This window comes from Macadamia integrifolia, chromosome 9 (genome assembly GCF_013358625.1).
Source record: "Macadamia integrifolia cultivar HAES 741 chromosome 9, SCU_Mint_v3, whole genome shotgun sequence".
NCBI lineage: Eukaryota > Viridiplantae > Streptophyta > Magnoliopsida > Proteales > Proteaceae > Macadamia > Macadamia integrifolia.
In genome coordinates, this window is record NC_056565.1 from 18,765,111 (window position 1) to 18,777,974 (window position 12,864).

Consider the following 12,864-nt stretch of genomic DNA (forward strand, 5'->3'; position numbering starts at 1 on the left):
TTTTTTAATAAAAATCTGCCTCATATAATCAAACGACTCAAACACACTCCAAAAAACAAAAAACAAAAGAAAAACGAAAACAAAAAAGGAGGGTCAGTGTGGAAAAACAAGAAGAAAATAAGAGGGAGAGACGAAATTTGAACAATATGGGTAAAGATAAGGGAAGAAGCCTAATATAACAACAGATCCGAAGAATTACAGAAGCGAAGGGACCTTGACGAATCATGGACCCAAGCAGATATACAGAACAGGGAAAAAATAACCCTTCCCACTAGAACACACGGCTTCCCTCTACACCAAATTTGGGGGAGAAAGACGCAGAAGAAATCAAAGTCGTGACTAACCTTACAAGAGCGGAAGCAATAGAGAGAGCGAGAGAGAGAGAGAGAGAGAGAAACCTGGCCTGGTCGCGCGCTCGAATGGAGATATGGAACCGAGGAGACGAGGGAATACGCGAAAGAGGCTCTTCTTCCGTCTTAATTGGGGGGTTGGGGGGGTGGGGTTCTTCGGTTTGGACTTTCGTTGGGTTTGGCAAAAAGACTACAACCCCCTTCACCTCCCTATAGCTTTTATTAATCAAATAAGGGGCCAGAAAGAGAGGGGTGGAGAGGGAGAGATTTTATTATATTATATACATAAAAAATGACTCCAAAGACGGAGCGGAAGTGGGTGGCGGTTATCTCCCCTCCTTGGTGGGAACTCAATTTTGGATTTCAAATTTTAACCACTTTGCCTTCTTTACCCTTTATTTTCCCCTTAATTACCAATCCTAACCGTCCCTCTACTTGCCTTGTCATGGCATGTGAAAATATGATTCCACGCCCTTTGAATGCGCTTGGAGTTTTTTAAGGAATTGGGATTTTAGATTGAAAATACAATGTGGGGTTTGGGAGTTCGGAGAAAGTGGGTTCCTTAGGCAAAGAGCATAGGCATCTTCTCAAAGAGAGGAGCGAGGAGAGGCAACATGAAATGTGTAATGTACCCTTCCTAATCTCAAAGAGCTTTCTTCCCAAAAGATAATGATGCATGCCTTTGTTGTGTCCTTTTTCATTCTGATTGTTAGGGATTGATTATCCGTCGACTGAAATATCCATCATTGTAAGAAATATCCAGCTCATTTGGACTTGATTTGAGTCTTGCTCATATCATAATATGCATAAATCTGATAATGTTTTTTTACTCTTTCTATTTCAAAATGAGTTGCCTATTATGGGCCTTTGGGAAGGATATGGCTCCTCTCCATAAAGGAGATCGCCCATAGATACCTGCCCACTGCTCCTCTTTGTTCTCCAAAGAAACCATTCATGACCTCATATGAAACCCATACCCAACTCGCTTCATACGGGTGTCATCTCTTCTCTTCCAAAAAGTTGAGAACCGAGGTTTTGTTTTAGGGATCCCTCTTAGCTGTTGTAAAGGAAAAGGGGATCAGGAAATATCAAGTTAGAGTTAGCCTTACCACAAAAAATGGTGAAGAACGACTTTCTAAAATATTAGGTTGGAGTAGAGAAAAACCACCCACGAGATCTTGGAATGAACATAATAGCAGAGAAGATTGACATAATAAAAGGAGATCAAGAAGACAAACTATCCAATGATAAAATAAAGAGTATTTTATACCACTCCATATCAACACAATAAAAGAGGATCATGAAATATCAGGTTGGAGCAGAGACTAACCATGCATTAGATCTTGTAATGAACATTATCAGAAAAGTTATGGAGAGAAAATGAAAAAAATCCCAAAAACAAGGGTTTGTGGATTTGTACCTCTACAAGAGACAAGTCCCCTCTATTCTCTATGTTTTGGGAGAGAAGCAAAGAAATTCGAATGGAGGCAACGATCAACCACGACTTCCGACGATCAGAGCCGGTGAGAACAAAGGTTTTGTTCTAGGGACCCCTCTTAGTTGTTGTAAAGGAAAAGGAGGTCAGGAAATATCAGGTTGGAGTTGGCCTTACCACAATAAATGGTGAGGAGCAGCTTTCTTAAATATTAGGTTGGAGCAAAGACAAATCATCCATGAGATCTTGTAATGAACATAATAGCAGAGAAGATTAACATAATAAAAGGGGAAAACCATCCAAAGGTAAAATAAAGAGTATTTTATAACACTCCATATCAACACAGTAAAAGGGGATCGTGAAATATCAGGTTGGAGCAGAGACAAACCATCCATGAGATCTTATAATGAACATTATCAGAGAAGATATGGAGAGAAAATGACGAAATTCCCAAAAACAAGGGTTTGTGGATTTGTACCTCTATGGAAAGACAAGCCCCTCTGTTCTATGCGTTTTGGGAGAGAAGCGGAGAAATCCGAATGGAGGCAACAAGATCAACCACGACTTCCGATGATCGGAGCCGGTGAGAACAAAGGTTTTGTTTTAGGGACCCCTCTTAGTTGTTGTAAAGTAAAAGGAGGTCGGGAAATATCAAGTTGGAGTTGACCTTACCACAATAAATGGTGAGAAGCGGCTTTCTAAAATATTAGGTTGGAGCAGAGACAAACCATCCATGAGATCTTATAGCATAGAAGATTAACATAATAAAAGGGGATCGAGAAGCAATGATAATATAAAGAGTATTTTATAACACTCCATATCAACACAATAAAAGGGGATTGTGAAATATCAAGTTGGAGTAGAGACAAACCATCCATGAGATCTTGTAATGAACATTATCAGAGAAGATATGGAGAGAAAATGAAGGAATCCCCAAAAAACAAGGGTTTTTGGATCTACACCTCTATGGAAAGACAAACCCCCACTATTCTTTGCGTTTTGGGAGAGAAGCAGAGAAATCCGAATGGAGGCAGCAATGATTAACCACGACTTCCAATTATCGGAGCCGGCGAGAACAAAGGTTTTGTTTTAGGGACCGTCTTAGTTGTTGTAAAGGAAAAGGGGATCAGAAAATATCAGGTTGGAGTTGGCCTTACCACAATAAAGTGTGAGGAGCGGCTTTCTAAAATATTAGGTTGGAGCAAAGACAAACCATCTATGAGATCTTGTAATGAACATAATAAGAGAGAAGATTAACATAATAAATGGGGATCGAGAAGACAAACCATCCAATATCAACACAATAAAAGGGGACCAGGAAATATCAGATTGGAGCAAAGACAAACCATCCATGAGATCTTATAATGAACATTATAAGAGAAGATATGGAGAGAAAATGAAGAAATTCCCAAAAACAAGGGTTTGTGGATTTGTACCTCTATGGAAAGACAAGCCCCCTTTGTTCTTTGCGTTTTGGGAGAGAAGCAAAAAAATCCAAATGGAGGAAGCAATGATCAACCACGACTTCTAGCGATCGGAGCCAGTGAGGATGAGGTAGTAGCGATCTCCTTTTGAATTTCTTCTCCCCTCAAGAGCAAACCTTTGTTCTCAAGTTTTTTGGAGAGGAGATGAAACACGTATATAGAGTCGAGTATGGGTTTCATATGAGGTGATGAGTGGTTTTTTGGAGAACAAATAAGAGTTGTTGGATCTGCTAGGGATAGGTGTCAAGCGCGCAGGTATCTATGGGCAATCTCCTCTAGGGCGAGGAGCCGGATCAGTTTGGGAATGCCATCTTTTCCTAGAAGCTTCTTATGATTGTATCTTTCTTCTTCTTATTTTTTCCCAGTGAGGTTTAATAAATCATCACCAAGTATAGTGGGTGCTTGTATGGGAAAAAAAAGTGACAGAATTTCTTTTTATTTTTTTCCATTCACACTCCCCCATACCATTTTGGCCATAAATTGCTAAAATGACTCGACATAGGTAAGGGTGAGTTCGATTGGATAAATCTACAGAGACAAGTATCTAATTTGAATGTAACCATAGAATGTGGTTCCTTGGAATCGTATTCTTGACATAATAATTGTTAGGTTTGTATTGATTATGTATGGTAATTTATCCTAGAAAATTGTTTGGTTACCATGATTCTGTCATTGAGAAACACCCATAATCACTCTGAATAATTGTTTGGCACTTAAAATGTCATTGTTATTTTCAATTTATGTATACAACTATGCAATGGTGTTTTTATGTCCCTACACTAGTTTTTTTTTTTTTTTTAATACTTTTATGGTATTATATTACTAATTCATTTGCTAAGGCTGCGTATGGTAACGTTCCAGAAAAACGTTTATGGAGTTTTTTTCGTTCTATGGGAATGAAAAAAGAAATAAATCGTTTGGTGCATTTATGGTTTGTTTCTTTTTTTTTTTTTTTTTTTTTTTTTTAACAAAAAGTGGAAAAAAAGGGTAGAAATGACAATTGACAGCATGACAAAGGTTAGTTCTCTTTCCAGTTTTGTTTAAAAAAAAAAAAACGACATTTTGACACAGAAACTGAAATTTTCGTTTTTAACAGGAAACGTTGTTTCTGGAATAGAAACATTACCAAACGCAGCCTAACACTTGGAGAAAAAATAATCTATTTTTGAATATTATTTAATAAAAAGAAAAATACCACAAAGTTAATTTTTTCAGCCATATTTTTACTAAGAGCACCCATGTCCTTCAGGCAAAGCAATATCCTTTATCATTAATGGGAACTTCTCCAAATCCACTAACTGATCTAGATGAGGAGAAAAGAACTGCAATCCACTAGTATAGTGAGAAGTTAGCCATTGCATTTGAGTTTATAATTTGTGCTCCCCATTACACATCCATGGTTCTTCAATTTTTCTATTCCAATAGCCAAAAAATCTAGGCACTCTAGGGTCTAGATAGTTAAAAAACCCTTAATGGATAAGTGTATTCAGAGAATAATCACTGAGAATCCGTCGGATTTTTTCAATTATTCTACATCATTAACCTAATCAATCCTTTCCAATCCCATAAATACTAAAAAGAAACAAAGAAAATGAACCTTTTCAAACCAAATCAACAAGATGTTACGAATACCCTACTAAATGTGCTCTTCTTAAACCAAATTAGCAAGATGTTAAAAACTTGAAAAAATAAAAAATAAATATAAACCCTAAGAACATGAACCAGAATGCTCGAGAGAGTAATTTACCTGAGATGATCTGCTATTGTTTAAAGACGATCTACTAAGAGGAGTTGCCTCGCTTGATACAACTATATATATATAATCCAAAATCGTAGTTGTTCCATAACACCAGAGAAGAAGCTGAGGAGGGCATGAAGAAGGAAAGGAAGAAGATGTGAGAGAGGTTCACCTTCATTCGGCTTTCAACCTCCACAACCCCTAAAAGCTCGAGGAACAATTTTGATGCAGAGACTCAACCTGTTAAAAATGCTTCTCTTAAGAATTGTCCTGCTTTATACCAGCTCCTGAATCACATGTTTCTAAGAGGAGTTCTCAAATAAAAATCATTCCATGTGTAAAAGCATGAAATCCTATAATCACCTAATTCTTTGTGGGATTGCAATTTTGTGGAACCAAACACCATCATTAATAGAGAATCAGGATTCTATGGAAATACATTCCATAGAATCCTTCAGTCAAACACACCCTAAGGTAGTCTATTGGGCACCATTTAAAATAAAAAAATAATAATTAAAAGAAAAATGCCCTTATGATCCCTACATTCTATGGTGAAGACCTCTTGCATTTCATAAACTAAATTAAGGAATATAAAGTTCAAAGAAAATACCATATTAGTCCAGCCTTGCAGGTTATTCTCCCACTAATATTAATATTTGTCATGTTGTGAGGGTAGCAGCCCGTGAATTGATCACTCTCTCCCCGTTGGGGGAAGGTTTCCGTTCAGGCCCTCTCTCCTCTCTCTTCATCTTAGAGGATAAGGAAAGTGTTGGTTGTGTGTGCTTTTGTAGGCCCCACACCGTCGTATCGCACACAAAAATATATTGAGGCCTATTTTGTAGGTGTGTCGGGTTCGTCGTAAAGACAAGGTTTAATGATGGTCCAATATGGGGGATTGGGATCATGCAAAAAAAAAAAAAAAGGTTGGAGTCGCCACCTAGGATTATGGGCCTAGAACTCGGGGGTGGGTCTAATTTCGAAGAAAATTACCCGAAAGTTGGCCTTGTCCAGAGATTCGGGGAAAGAGTCAGGTTGCAGAATTGGAAAGGTGTTAGGCACCTAATCTATCTGGTTAAACCGGTCTTCCTATTAGATGCTTAAGAATAAACATTTTCTACAATTATTCTTATTCCGCATGCATGGCTAAATTATCAAACATATGTCTATTAAATAAAATTAACTATTTATGTACACTAAAACGAAATTAATTAAATATCTACATTATGCTAAATGATGAGAGAGATTGTACTTGGATTTGACCCCTATTTCGGGTCAAGAGGGGTGGGCCCCTAGTTGGCTTGGACTTTCTTGTAGATTCTTCCTGCTTAGGGAAAGATAGTCTTGACCTCCAACTTCCTGTTTTGAGAGATGCTGACTATGGTAGTGTGCGGACAAAGATCCGGCTAAGGGTTGGTTATTTTTGGGCTGTTGATTCCGGTAGAGCTTCCACTGGGGATAGACTGTTGTAACCCAACAGTCACTGAGAGGGGGGGTGAATCAGTGAGTCTAATTCCGATCCCCAAAAACCTGTCCGATATATAATACTGCAAACCCTGATATACTTGTACTTGTACATGTCTCTGTTTGTATACAGTCGTATGCACACTCAGTCTCTCATAGGTACTTGCAAGTGTGCACACCCATTCGGCATTCCACGCACCTCAATATATATAATGCAAACAATAATCACACCCACAACACAAGGTTTTCATGAGGTTCGGCAATTTACCTACGTCATTGGAGTAATGTCCGTAAAGGCTTCGTACCTACTCAATACACTACTTTTGATTGTACCTCACAATCAGGAGTACCCACACCTAATTTTCTCAAGTTAAAGCTGAGAGGGCACTCACAATGCCGATATAATATGTAGCACCTACTACACGAGGGCACCACTAAGCACTCAATAAAGAATACAATAAATTGGGGCTTATATCAATACCCTACAGTTAAGCCATGCTTAGCATATACATCCACAACTAGCTAGCATACTTGCAGTTCATTTACAACTAATCTAGCATATATACAATTCATCCACAACTAATCCTAACATACATATATGCATATAATGTAAATTAAATGTTAGAGAATCTCACAACCGATTGCTTGGGATGACTGGAAACTTGCACTGCTCACACCTTATCTTTCCTTGGCTTCTTGCTCTTCAAAGTAACAATAAGTAAACCCATCCTTACTTTCTTCTCTTCCTCTTTGGTTTTGAGTTAATATATCATTAACACACCTCAACCACCTCTTTTACCTCTTTATATGGCCTAAGAACAATTATCATCAAGTATTCATGTTCATTCAAGAACTAATAAAGAGGGAAAGCTTCTCTTGCCAAAATCGTAGTCTTCCTTCACTAAAAACTCATTTTTTCTTACTGCCTTTGTGTACAGCTTAAAAAAACAAAGAGATAGCAACTTGGATGGACTCATTTGGAGTTAGGGTTAGAAAGTTATGGCCATTTGAAGTTGGGCCAACCAGAACACTCAAGATGGAATCTTCGGAGGTTTGGCGTAGGTACACTGGTGGCTCGGGCAACAGAGGCGTAGATTTGACCGTATATCTCATCTAAAATATATCTTAATTTGAACCGTCCAATTAAACCAATGGACAATAGATCTAAACCATAGGATTTGAATCTCACAAAGTCAAAGATGATGTCAGTGTGACACAAGCACTGACATCGTTAAATGCGTTGTCGAGCTAGGATTGGTCGGTGTTGACATATCACATGGTGATGTCGGTTGCTTTTTCATAAAGCACTAATTGCTTTTGACCGTAGGATCCGAATCATCATGATCATCTTCAATCATATCTCATGAAATCTTTGAGATCAGGATCTTCATGATACCTTCTATGCATATGTAGTACACTTGATCAGGTGTAGTGCCAGAGCATCAAGACTTATGCACCTAATCAATGGATGATCTCACGATGGCATCTTGTCCGTCACTTCAGCGCCCAGGCTCAGCAACCTTTGGATGGGAATAAGGCCTACGTGGCTTCGTCTGAGCCATTCATTTTACAATCCTTTACTCCTTTTTATTACAATCAAGCCCTCCCTCCATGTATTTCAGTGCTTAAAGACCCCCAGCAACTCAGACTTTCAAGATATTGAAATTACAAAAAAACCCTTGAAATTTCAAAAATAAATTCCAAAAAATCCTCCCTACACCGAGAGCAAACTAGGATTTTCCGGTTTGGATTTTCAAACCGACTTTACGGAAATAGATGTAACATTTTCATACGATTTTCGATTGAGACAAATAAAGTGCGTTGGAACCAAGACTAGACGTTCTACAACTTTCCAGAAGACCTGATCATTTGACTCAATCATGTAAAAAGACCAAAATACCCCTAGAACTTTCTAATTATGCATCTTCCTCATGCAGAATCTGAATGCAATGAAATCATAAACATTGGAAATATCAGATTTTTGTTGTATTGTTACATGGAGAACACTTCTTTTAAAAAATTCATCTTCAATACCGAAATTATCCTCGACTATCACAAATATCGTAACTTCTTCATACGATATCGAAATGCGATGAAATCAAATGCAATGGACTAGATAAATTACAATATACTTTTTTCATGAGAAACGGTATTCCAAAAATGTCATTTTCACTACAAAAAATGCCCTCGAGGGTAAATAAGTCAATTTTGTTCAGTTTTAACGTAGAAACCCGCACCACCTACCATGGATGAATCAAACCACTCCATGCACATAATATGACTACGTTATCTCATCAATGACATTGAACGCTGCCATGTCATCACTTTTGACCACGTCACCCAAATTAGCTACATCATTACCGCCATGTGGTCGGGTTGTCAACAAGGACAATCATACAACATAGGCTACTTTCCGAAAAGGTTGGGTTGGTATTCCGGCAGAGCTTCCGCTAGGGTCGGCTACTTCAGGAAACAAGTCAAGTTGAAACTTCGACAGAGCTTTCACTAGGGATAAGCTACTTTCGGAAAAAGTTGGGTTAGAACTTTGGCAAAGCTTCCGCTAGGGAATAGGGATAGGCTACTTTCGAAAAAAGTCGAGTCAGAACTTCGACAGAGCTTCCGCTAGGGATTTTTGAAAAATATATATTTTTGGAAAAGATGATTGAAGTGCTTCGAAGGCCCGAAGTACACTTCGAAGATTTAAAGAATATTTATGAACTTGACGAATATCTCTCCGAAGACTAGAAACACCTCAAAGGGGGAGGGGATTTAGGAGAGAGAAAATACTCTTAACAAAGGGACTAGAAAATGGCAAGTGGGTGTCTTTTTTATAAGAATGGGGGTATTTATAGTGTTTTTGTGGGCCAAAGGGATGAAGGAAAATTTATCTTCACCCAAAAAGGTGAAAACATATTTTAGGCTAAAGGGGTGAAGGGAAGTTTCACTTCACCCAAAAAGGTTAAAAGATATTTTTGTTATAAAAAAAGGCAAAAAGATATATATTTTTTGAAATAGGTGGAGGAAAACTTCTCTTCACCTAAACAAGTGAAACGATATTTGGTATACTATTAGAAGCGTGTAGAGTGCGCAAGCGGGGATCTTTTCCCAAAATATAGTTTTTAGCAAAAAATTTTGATCGTCGGTGGGATGTTTTGGGCAAATGCGGGAGTGCGAGACAATTGGCTGGGGCACCAAGCAACAGAAAAAGGTGTCCAATAGCTGTCAGGGGCGCAAAGGGCACAAAACAGGGGTACAGGGCCGTAGGTGGGTGGCTATCAAGGGTGGATGGTTGCGGGTGGTTGGCTGCAGGTGGACGGCTATGTATGCATGTGCAAGACAACTCCGGGAATGATTGCGGGAGATCCACTGGTCTGATTTTGATGCACCATATATCATTGGAATCGTAATTCCGAGCACTATCCATCCATATAATCACATTAGATCATATTCTCTCCATATACACGATGTCAAAATTTAGACCTTTTCTCTCCCACACATGGTTCTGGGATTTTTTTGGGTAAGGGGGGATTGGTTGGGTAAGGAAATCTCAGTCATCTGCATCTCTGTCAACTGGAAATGAGAAGTTGCAATCAAGATCCATGTATCGTTATTGCTGAGAAAGGGTGACAAAATTGGGTGTTTACACATCTGTTAATTGGGAAAAAAAGACTTATTAAATGGTCCAACTACAGTCTTAATAAGCTTATTAAGATGGCTTATTTCATTGTGCCATATGGCATGATGATGGGCAATTATATATAGGGTTTAGATTATCCATATAGAGTCTTCTATCAAGGGAGAGGGTTGAGCACGCTGCTAGCTTTCTTTGAGTTAGCAGCTCAACCAACGATCACTAATTCCACACTAAAACTCTATAGTTAGATCTGAAATATTTATTAGCCTTGTATAAATTTGAAAACGGGTGGGGAAAAGGGCTATCCTAGCAGTGACACTAGAATGGTTATTCAAGACTTTCTAGTGAGTGTGGACTTAGCACACCATAATCTTATCAACTACATTAGGTAATTGGCATATTAGGATCTTTTCCAACGTCCCTTCCCAACCAACGCACATCGGATGGCTGGGAAGACTTAGGGCTGCCTGCCCAACTCTTCCAACCGTTCGATGCATGTTAGGACATTTGGCATGTTGAAGAAGAGCCGGATAAAGGCAGTTGTTTTTCCATTGAAAACTTTATTATTACTAACTTGTCGATTAAAAAGGGAAATGGTTGGGTATGCAGCCGATATTCCATATGCTAGCACCTATTGTGTTTATCTTTCTTCCCCTTTTTTAAATGACTCCCATACCCTTTCTTAATGATACCCTATAATGTGCTATCCATTGATGTTATCGGCTAATTTACCTTACAATTTAGATTAAACCATTTATTGGTATGAGGGCAATAATTAGGGGGTTTCTTCCCATATTCTTCGTGGTTCATAATATTTGGGGATTTTTTTTTTCATATTCTTTGTAGATCATAAATCCATCCCTATTTTTTTAAATTAATAAACCGTGCGACTGTCGCTGGGATCACCTCTTGCGACGATAACGCTTACGTTTTGTACGTCATATTCTTTGTAGTCAAGTCTCTGATTTTCTCCTTTGTGGTTAATATTTGTCACTGTAAAACGTAATTGCAGTGGACGGCTCTCTCTGGTTTTATTACTTGGAAAGCTCTGATGGATTTTTTTTTTTTTATCAGAGAATAAATGAAAGGCTTGTCTTGTTTTTAACTAGTGCTAGTCATAGGTGCACTATTGAATGGTTGCAGAGGTGGTGGGGAATTAGATTTTGGGCTGAAATATGCAGATTAGCTCGTTAATTAGATTGGAGTCTAAATCATCTTCTATTCATTTCTCTTGGCCAACATGTATGCTGCTAATGGGGCATTGGGATGGGACGAGGACAGTAAAAGGGCTGATGTAAGAAAATGACTGCGGAAGGAGAGTGGCTATAGTTGGATATACATTGGGAAGGATGAAAATGTTTTTTAATGTTATGTATTTTATTTTGAATTGAATTTTTGGCGTTATGGATTTCCTGTGAGATACGTTAACCACTACATAGAATCGAGGAAACCAATCAGTTGCCTAGAAGAACCACTACGCAGAATTGGTGAAATCAAACAGTTTTTCAGGATGAATCATGCGTGTAACATATGCAAGGTAACTAAACGATTTTTCTGTTATAAAGATTGTTGGAGAGAATGTCTTTCAAAAGATTTACTTCTTAAATCGTATCATATTGTACCGTTTAATTGAAACATATTGTTTAATGCCCTTATGGGGCTTATACCCAAATGACTATGATTTTAGTGCACAGTATCAGATTGGAGCCATTCAAGTCTTGATTTTAGCGTACAATACCAGATCAAGTATTGGTATCAACATGGATCAGACAGTTTTGCCCATGACTTTTTTTTTTTTTTTAAAACCTCTAGTTTGTACCATTCAACGGATATGAGCGAGACAATATCAGGATTGGTAGCTATCAATACTCATGTAGAACTCTCAATATGAGCCATCAATACCTTAAATCATGATTCAGGTCGATTGATTAGAACCCGATCGACTCGAGTTTGTGTGATTTCGTGAACTTCTTGTTATCATGGATACAATAGTTTTGCCAAAAAAAAAAAAAAATGGATATATAGGGGAATTTGGATCCGCTCTTTGTACGATCACTTGGTTGTACGTGGTGAATATCCAACACTTATCATTTTTACTTCCAAATATGTCCTTATTCCTTCTTATAATGACAGAAAAATAAAACAATAAAACATTTGTCAAATGCTCATATGCACATCCATGTGAACAAAAGAGCAGCTGATCGAAACTCCCCGTAGGTCATCATCTTCGACTTAGAAAAAAAACAAAAAGGTGTACGTCAGGTTATTAGAATCTAATTATGCTAACCCTACGATGAGCATTTTCTTTTCATTGGCGGAAATCTCGAGGAAGGAAATTTAATCTGACGGTAAATCCAGTATAGTAGGCACAGTCCTCTCATTCTGACTAAGCCTTTTCATTTTCCCCGAATATCCGAGTCGGCAGGAATAAAAATATTCCGTTGATATCTTCGTGACAAATTAACATTTTGTCGTTCAGTCGTTCTTTCTTTCTTCGTCCCAGAAGTACCCAACCCTGGTGGGCGTGGGCGACAAGCTCGAAGCTTTCACATACTCCGTGTGTGACAGCTCCAAGTTCCCAGATCGTCTCTCTCTCCGTTTAAAACTTCAAACCTTTCTCGTCTTCTCTGCTGCGCTTACCACCTCCTTCAATTATTTATCGACGGAGGGGAAATATCAAAAAGGAAGGACGATTGAGGAAGAGGTGGGGTGGAGGAGGTCGATTTCCTGGTGATATACTTGACATTCGACAATGGCACAAG

The 12,864-nt window shown here is 38.3% G+C and overlaps 2 protein-coding genes across 7 annotated transcripts in view; one reads left to right on the forward strand and one right to left on the reverse strand.

The window, feature by feature from the left end:
- LOC122089971 (probable histone H2A variant 3) overlaps positions 1-3,373 on the reverse strand; it is an 8,463-nt gene extending 5,090 nt beyond the window's left edge. Inside the window, exon 1 of one of the 3 annotated variants that reach the window (XM_042659761.1) lies at positions 3,222-3,373. The gene's annotated coding sequence lies outside the window, so the exon portion shown is untranslated. Of the gene's footprint in view, positions 1-344; positions 554-3,221 lie in introns of those variants that run through there. The other 2 variants (XM_042659760.1, XM_042659762.1) reach the window with 2 other exon arrangements.
- LOC122089968 (glycosylphosphatidylinositol anchor attachment 1 protein) overlaps positions 1-12,864 on the forward strand; it is an 84,302-nt gene that overhangs the window by 51,817 nt on the left and 19,621 nt on the right. The window lies entirely within an intron of this gene.